Source organism: Mus pahari, chromosome 21 (genome assembly GCF_900095145.1).
Source record: "Mus pahari chromosome 21, PAHARI_EIJ_v1.1, whole genome shotgun sequence".
Lineage (NCBI taxonomy): Eukaryota > Metazoa > Chordata > Mammalia > Rodentia > Muridae > Mus > Mus pahari.
This window is the reverse complement of record NC_034610.1, coordinates 47,373,497-47,382,518: the sequence shown is the minus strand read 5'-3', so window position 1 is coordinate 47,382,518 and position 9,022 is coordinate 47,373,497. Positions and strand designations below refer to the sequence as shown.

General features: G+C 43.4%; 1 pseudogene; it reads left to right on the top strand.

Annotated features, from left to right (window-relative positions):
* Nucleotides 1–2,750: 2,750 nt before the first annotated feature.
* On the top strand, nt 2,751–3,521 carry LOC110338530 (annotated as a pseudogene).
* Nucleotides 3,522–9,022: the final 5,501 nt, after the last annotated feature.

The window sequence follows — 9,022 nt, the reverse complement described above, 5'->3', positions numbered from 1 at the left end:
CTTTGCTTGAACACAGATCCCAAGGATTTGCTTCCTCTGCCTAATTTTGGGATATCAATGTGTGCATCATCTTTGGTGCTTATGTATAAGAGGGCAAATGATATGTCTAGGTTATGGATGAGGACATACTTAGATTTTTCACTAATGACTTTGTAATCTGCTATCGATTTATAATGCACTCAAATGGAAAATGAGCACAGGCCCTTGTGTTTGTTTCTGAACTAAATCTGCAGGAATCAATTCTATAGCCATCTCACCAAAACATTAGCAGCGTCCTAGAACATTGGTGGTTTGAACTTATCAGCTAAGAAGATTTTTACCATACTTCATGGTGTGTGCCTGTAACAGTTACTTTTCTATTGCCGTACTAAAGCAACACAACCAAAGAGACGTCCAGAGGAAATGGTTTGTTTGGTGTTGCAGTTCGAGAGTATTAGAGTCCATGATGACGGAGCGGAGATTGCAGGCACGGCCACAGGAGCAGCAAGCTGAGAGCTCACATCTTCAATAATGTGCAGGAGGCAGAGAAAACAAGTAGGAATGCGGTGTGGCTTTTGAAACCTCAAAGCCCACCTCTAGTGGCATACTTCATCCCACCTCTAGTGGCATACTTCCTCCAGCAAAGCCACACCTCCTGAAGGTACCCAAGCTGCCAGCTGGGGACCAAGAGTACAGGCATCGGAGCCTGGGCAGAACATTCACATTTAAACCACCACATCACAGCACCCCACGCCCCAGCTGTGCAGGCTTGTGGCCACATCATAGTACAATTTCATTTAGTCCAACTCCAGAAGGTCCCCATAATCTTCCACTCTCAACGCTGTTTAAAAGCTGGAAAAGTCCAACTCCTCTTTGGAGACTCAAGGCACTCTCTTAACTACGGCCATCTGTAAAATCATAAGGCAAGTCACATGCTTCCGATATATAGTGGTGCAGAATAGACATTATCGGTCCGAAAGGGAGTGAAAAACTACTGGACCAAAACAAGAGTGAGCCAAGCAGCGCAAGCATCAAATCCTGCTGTTCCATGTTCAGTGTCAAAAGGACTTAGCTGGCTCTTCCCTCCCAGATTTGTTGCCTATAATATACATCTCTTCCCTGGGCTGGTTCCACTTCCTGTATACCGCTTTCTTTGGCAGACATCCCACCGCTCTGCATACTCCAAATATGGGGTTTCCAACACAAGGCAGGCTTTATTTCCACAATTCTATTCCATAGCCCTTCAAGGCCTCCATGTAGGAGCTTGCCCCACACCTGGCCTTGGCACATCTCTGAAACTGCAGGAGAAGATTCCACAGCTCCTTTCCTCCTCCCTACATCTTTGCAGAAGTTGGAAGACACTGCCAAACTCTGCCGCTACCCTTGTCCCCTCATGTCACATTTGCAGCGGGACGGTTATTTGCTGTTGCTTTGTAGGAACAGAACACTCCCTAGGCCCCTTTCTTTCACAAATTGGAAGCTCAACTGGGTGAGGTGTGGCACCGTGGGCACCTTTCACTTGATTGCAGTGCAGGTCAGGTCTCTCCTTTCTGTCTCTGGCAGTGTGCGAGGAACAGAGGCCACGGAAATGGCTGCTGGAATAGCAAGCTGAGAACTCACATCAGGGGCTACCTGCAGGAAGCAGAGAGAACACACCTGGAATGGTGTGTGGGTTTTGAAACCCAAAGCTCACACCCAGTGACATTCTTCCTCCAGCAGGGTCACATCTCTTAAGCATTCCCAAGCATTGTTGCCAACTGGGGACCAAGAAGTCAAACGGCAGAGCCTATGGGGAACAGTGCCTTTCAAACCACCACAGTGACTGTAGGCTCAGCTACTTGGGGGCCTAAGGCAGCAGGATCACAAGTCTGGGCTACTTGGGGCAATGCAGGGAGACCTTCAGATTGAAACAAAGAGAAAATTCAAAAACAGCAAATATCAGTGCTCGAGTCTTTGATTGGTAAGTGTGAGGGTGGGGGTTCCACTAAGGGCACAAAACAATCTTTTTAAGGTCTTTTTTTAAAGAAATTAAGTTGGAGACACCATTAAATAGCCTTTCACAAAATTTAAAATGCTCTTTCTGTTCACAATTTATTAAAGCTTTGGAAAACTCAGTGTGTTTCCTTCCCCTAACAATTCCAAATTCCTGTCAAGAGTTATCAACTCTGTTGAAGCTAGCTCCGGCTTTTGTCCTTGGTTTCTAGATGAAGTTGATGAAAAAAAAAACACGCTGTGGACAGTCTCTACCTCATTCCTGATAGGGATTCGCATGAGGACCACTGTGTATGCCGAGGAGTTTATTCTTACCTTTCTGGAAATAGTATTAATAATATACTTAGCAATGATCTCCTAGTCCAAAATGTTCTTGTGTTATTTTGGAATGAGGAGTTACTGACTCAGAGGCCCCTGGGCATCCCAGCTATGGTTAGCTGGTGGTCAGGTTGGGAAATTCAGTTCCCATCAGCTCCCTTCCTCAGCCCGGAATGCCTCTGGACTCTTAAGTTTTTCTTTTGATTTGTCATATTCATGGTCACCGGTTGGTGTTTTCCAACCAAAAGTAGAAGCTGTGACATGCCACAGGAGTATTGTGCCCATTCCATTTCCATGTTAGGTAAAAGCAGGGAAAAAAAAAAACATGTCATATCTTGGGGGGAAAAAAAACCCCTCATTTTGTTATATTTCTAACCTGAGAGGTTTGGATCAACTTTGCTTGAGTGTCTGACCTTCTGGCTTCAGGATTTTAGCACAATTCCTGCTTAGAAGAGGCCAGGTCAGCCCGAGTGATGGACAGGACCCTGAGGTTCAGGGTGGAGACAGCGATGGAGTTGGGAGAACTGCTGTATAACAAGTCCGTGTACATCGAGACAGCGTCTGGGAACAAAGTTAGTCTCCAGTCTGTTTTGTGTGGAAGCCAGAACATCGTTCTCAACGGCAAGACCATTATAACAAGCGAACGGCTGTATCATCCAAGGAGACCTGGCAAACCTAAGAGTTGGACGTCACTGTGCCGTGAAAAGCCGTAGTGTCATAAGGCCACCGTTCAAAAAATTCAGCAAAGGCCTTGCATTCTTTGCCCTGCATATCGGGGAACATGTCTTTATTGAGGGAGACTGTGTGGTCAACGCTGCCCAGATTGGTTCTTATGTTCACGTCGGGAAGAACTATGTGATTGGGCACCGTTGTGTCTTGAAAGACTGCTGCAAAATTCTTGACAGTACAGTGTTACCTCCAGAAACTGTGGTCTCCCCATTCACCGCCTTCTCCAGCCGTCCAGGACTCTTCTCACGGGAATTCCCAGAGTGTACACAGGAACTGGTGATCAACGTCACCAAAAGCTACTACCAGAAGTTTCTTCCCCTAACACAAGTCTGATGTCTCTGCTTCATATCTTTAATTCTTTTGAACTCTAAGATGAACCTGGAGATAAAGAGAGCAGTCAGTGACTACAAGAGCTGTGCTGTTTTTGACAACTTCCATTCTCCTCGCTGTTGGTTTTGTTTTGTTTTGTTTTGTTTTGTTTTTTTTAATTTAGAATTTTTCAATCTTCCATGGCTCTGAGCATTTAAGAATTTAATAGGAAGGCTGGAGAGACGGCTCAGCGGTTAAGCATGCTGGTTGCTCTTCCAGAGGACCCAGGTTCAGTTCCCAGCACTTACATGGCCCTACAACCATCTGCAACTCCAGTTCCAGAGGATCTGATGGGTTTCTGGCTTCCATGGTCATCAGACATACATGTGGTAAAGACATATATGCAGCCAAAATATCCCTTCACATAAAATAATGAACTTTTAACAAAGGATTTTAATAAGAACATCTGGAAGAGTTTTCTTTACACACTGTGCTCACACCTAATCTGTCAACAGTCACCATATCATTGTCTGAGGAGGACACAAAGGTCTGTTCCTGACACTCCAGCCCTGTGGTCCTGCAGATGCCTGGAACTGCCTGGCATGGGTCTGCAGAGCAATAGCACCATTCCAGCATGGGGGTCACATGACCCAAGTGCTGCTCACAACCCTGCCCTACCCCCAGGGTGCACCGTCCACTCCACTTTCCTGCTGCTAAGATGGGACCAATAGCCACAATGTCTTGTGCCCTGCGGACAGTGTGATTTCAGAGCCCAGGTTCCTGTCGGTGGTTAGAACATGAGGAAGAGACAGTCTGTGGTGACTTGTACCCATCCTTGTACCTGGGAGGTAGAGGGGGAGGAGTAAGGGGTACACAGTGGGCTCACACTTGCCTGGCGGGCTACATGAGACCCTGCTTCAAAACAACAAAAATAAAATCAGTAAAAGAAAACAAAATAGGGAGCAGGTGGTTTCTGTTGTTTCAAGGTGGTCTTAGTTGTTCTAAAGTAGTTAATAAAAGACTTAAACAAACAAACAAACAAAAAGAAGAGGCCAGCCATATTTAGATTATGCTAACACATAAATACTTTAGATTCTAAATCATTTTGACTTAATGCTGTGTTGTACTAATTGAGTAATTGTGTAGACTCTTACAGTGGCACGAGCTATCAATATTATAGCCTTACCACATTGACTTGCTTATTGGATACTTTCCTTATGAAACACTACTCATTGAGTGAACGCTTGATCAAAAGTCACTATTTAAAATAAAGTTAAAGCAAAGCTTGTGGCTAACTCTTGGTGAGGAATGGTTCTTGCTCCTAGAAAGTAAACCCGAATTGCTCTGTGTTCTTGTAACTACCCAGGGTGTCTGTAGATCCTGTGAGATGAAAGGGGAATTTATGCCTGGACACTCATAGTTACCATAGCTTTTATTTTTAGGTGTATCAAGGTGAAAAATCTAACCAGGTGTATTCGGATGAGAAGCCAGAAAAGGTTACATTTACATAATTCTTGGCAGGAAGGCAGTCCTGAACAATTTATCCTATTATTATTTTCCTTGGAATTGTTTATTTTCTACTGTTGTGTAGATCTGTCATAGTAAGTTGTTTCTTTTTATATTTTTAAATTTATCTCTTCCCCTGCGCCCCCTGCCGCAGAGATTTGCAGTGTAGCTCAGGCTGACCACAATTGCTTTGGCTTCTCAGTTGACATAAAAGCCTGCATCACCTGCCCAGCTTTTGTTGGCTGCCTTCTGATTTAGTCATCTAATATCACTCATGCTATTTATTATCCTTATTATGACAAATAGCAATATAAGCCATATAGAACCCAATATTAACTGTGTTAAATAACTGCAGGTGACTTTCCTCCATAAGATATGATTCTTTCATCTTTGTTTTTGCATTAAAGGTGAGTCGTGTCTAAGGAGGAAGATGGAGAAAGGACAACCTTTGGGATACAGACTGTAGGACCAAGTGAAGCAAATTCAAAAGAGTCTCAATCCTCGGGTGGAGCACTGAAAAAGGAATTAAATTCACTGTTTGCTAAGTTCTGAGAGGATCCCATGTTCCCTTTCTTTTGTCTCAACTTGCTTCCACGCAGCAGGAATGTACTAGACAGGGTTAGAAATGGCTGCGCCTCTGGGCTTTTATGGTTTAGACTAAATGCAAAGTCCCAGAGTTCTTTAAAATAATCTCTTTATGAGTTTCCAGGCCTTTGAGCAGTCTCAGAAAGTGGAGAAATTTCTCAGTAGTTTGTCCAGCTCTGTATTACATAGTGACTTTTAACAGTCCTGCTCATAGTTAAGTGACGAAACAACCTCTTATTTCAGGTCAACCCCTCCCCCTCCCTAGACCTCCATCCAAATCCGCTTAAAGCAAACAGTTAGCTATTTCGTGGGGACACCTGATACCCACTTTCTTCCTTAGTTCTTGGAATAATATCAGTCACACTTTAGGATCTGACATTTCAGATGGGTTAGCTGAATAACACAGGATGAATGAGTAAGCCCTACCGGGGAATTTATAAGGAAAACCTTGACAGAGCTTGGGCTCACACGGTGCTGGTGAGGACCACGCTCATAATGATGGTTTCCTTGAACTCTTCCGGAAGGCCTTCCAAACAGAGGAATTTGTAGTTTTTCCTTTGGTCCAAGATCAAAAACCATGAACAATTTTAAGGTTGGAGAGTATCTGGTCCACAATTTCAGTGGGAAAGCAACCCACCCTTTCTCAGCTGTATTAAAAACCACCATCTTGGCTTTAGTCTGTACCATTACAGGCCCTTGCAACGAATGCCTCTTATCTTTAGGGAGGAAGTCAGAGACCATTGCTTGCCCCTTCCTTTTCTTAATTTTATTTTAAAGTTTTATTTATTAGCTAATTTTTAGTTCATGAATACAATGCATAATAAAGTTTCATTTTTTTATTTACTTTTACATGTATGCATGTTTTACCTGCATGCATGTCTGTGCAGCACATGCATGTAGTACCCATGGAAGCCAGGATAGGATCCCCTGGTGCTGACGTTACAGGTAGTTGTGAGCTGTCATTGGGTCATCTGGAAGAACAGCCAATGCTTTTGACTGCTGAGCCATCTCTGCAGCTACTGAATACAACGTTCTGAGATCATGCCCACCACCGGCTCTCTCTCTGGATGCCTGCTACACTTCCCACACATCTTCTCAACTTTGTGTCTGGTCATTCTCTTACTCCTTTTTGTTTCAGTGTCCTGTCTTTAACTAGAACTGCCTATCTGCACGTAGGTATATGGGGCCATTTGCCATGCCTGTGTGCACATGGGTATAGGTGCCATCTGCCATGCCTGTGTGCACATGAGTATAGGTGCCATCTGCCATCTGCCATGCCTGTGTGCACATGGGTATAGGTGCCATCTGCCATGCTTGTGTGCACATGGGTATAGGTGCCATATGCCATGCCTGTGTGCTCATGGGTGAAAGGCACCATCGACCAGAGCGTGGGAAGTCTACCAAGGTCCACACTACTAAGGAAAACTGACTCTGCCCCCTACTGTTAATTAGGGATGTCCCAGAAGACCCTCTCCTTAAACAATCTAGGCCATTGCCTGCATATTTGGCTACTCACTAGGGCTAGATGAACATCCTGTTGTGGCTGCTCACTAGGGCTAGATGAACATCCTGTTGTGGCTACTCACTAGGTCTAGATGAACATCCTGTTGTGGCTACTCACTAGGGCTAGATGAACATCCTGTTGCTGAAGACAACATCCATTTCGGTCACCGGACAGGGAGAACTGAAGTTGGTACTGATCAGGATGTTTCCCCCTGCTGCTGGCTAGCTGCTGGAGTGCCAGAGGCTCTTCACAGGCTTTGGGTGGAGAAAAGCCACCAATAGCTTTACCCAGCTGTGAACTCCACAAGTTACAAGGGCTTACCCTAAGAGACTATCCTATGATATGCCAGTTGGTACAATAGTAACATGAAGGCTGCATTTCTTTTGAAAATATTTTTATGAAAAGTGTCTTTTAGTGGCTATAGATAATAAATAAAAAAACTTATTTGCTGGAATAATACAACAATGTCTGAACTAAATTGAGCTCAAATCCTCTGACATTAGGTGGCTGGGTAGCTCGGGCAAGTGACATGACTTCATGGCTCTGTTCTTGCACTTGAAGATGTGGGTACTAAATGACAGGCTTTTATTATTTTTGAATTTGAGTGATTTCTAATAGATAATTTGGAAATCCTTGCTAGTAGCAATCGTTACCCAAGATGATTTCATTTTCATGCAAGCATGTGTTGATGTTTGTATGAAAATGAAATCATGGGTGTGACAAGCACCTATAATCCCAGGCCCAGGAGGTAGAGAAACAGGAAGGTCAGGAGTTCAAGGCCAGCTTAGGTGACGTGTGACCCTGTCTTTAAAAAGTCAAAATAAGTAAATCAAATAAAGTAATTAAAGATGAGTCATTTGCTGCATGATTCTTTCCCATTTACTTATGCACTGGTGTGTGTGTTTGTGTGTGTGTGTGTGTGTGTGTGTGTGTGTGTGTGTGTGCATGTGTGTGGTGTATAAGCACAGGTATATGTGGGTGCATGTTCCTATGTGTTCATGTGTGTGAGCCAGAGGAGAATTTCAGGTGTCTGTTCTATCATTTTCTGGGTCTCTCACAAAACCTGAAGCTTGTTGTTTGACTAGATTTGCTGGGTGACAAGCCCTAACAATCCTTCCTCCACCTCTTAAAGCAGTGGGATTACAAGCTCTTGGCCATTGTTGGGAACATACCATGGTCCATATACCTCAGCTTATAAAAGCCCTTTAAGGAGATATTAATATCTACATATACAGGTGTGAGAACAGAGCCATGAGATCATGTCACTTGCCTATGTTACTCAGTTACTGTGTCAGAGAGAGAATTTGAACTCAATATGGTTACATTATTACATTATTCTACATGAGTGCCAGTGATCTGGAGTCTGGCCCCCATGGTTGCTCACCAAGTGTTTTTACCTACTGAAACATTTTCCAGTCCCTGGACAACTCTTTATGGAGTTCCCAGTATGTGACTATTTTTATCCTTTTTCTCCAAGAAGCTCAGAACCAGGAATAATAGTTATGTTTTGAAAATCATCTTGATATCTGTGGAAAAAGTATTCTAAGGTTCAGCGGACTATTTAGCAATTTTTTTGAGGGGGAGAATGTGTTTATGATCTGATTTGACAATGCACATGGCAACCATCTCTATTTCTGTAAGCTCTTGAGGGCGATTTAAATAGCTCAGGTCCTTACTAGAGATCGTGTCCTGTGTTGATAAATTACTCCTATACTGTTTCAGAAGGTCATTTTTCCAAAAATGATGTCTATCCTTCTCATTATGTCTGCCAAGGTACAGTTTAAAAAGAATTATTGTGTGTAATTCGAGTATGCCTGCATTAAGTGAGCTTTCTAGATTTCTTTGCAAAAAGGTAGATTTTGTTTGTTTCTGTTTTTCCCAATTATTATGTGAAACCCAGAGTCTGGTGCCTGAATTCTTTACCAAAGAGCTACATCTTCACCCCAAACAGTATTTTGAAATAGAAAGAGCAATGCTTTTTTCAGTTTTCTTGCTATTGAACAGCTAAGACCTTAAGAGTTATCTTGTTAGCATGGTCTTACCTTAAACACTCAAAGTCCCTCTCTCCCTCCCTCCCTCCCTCCCTCCCTCCCTCCCTCC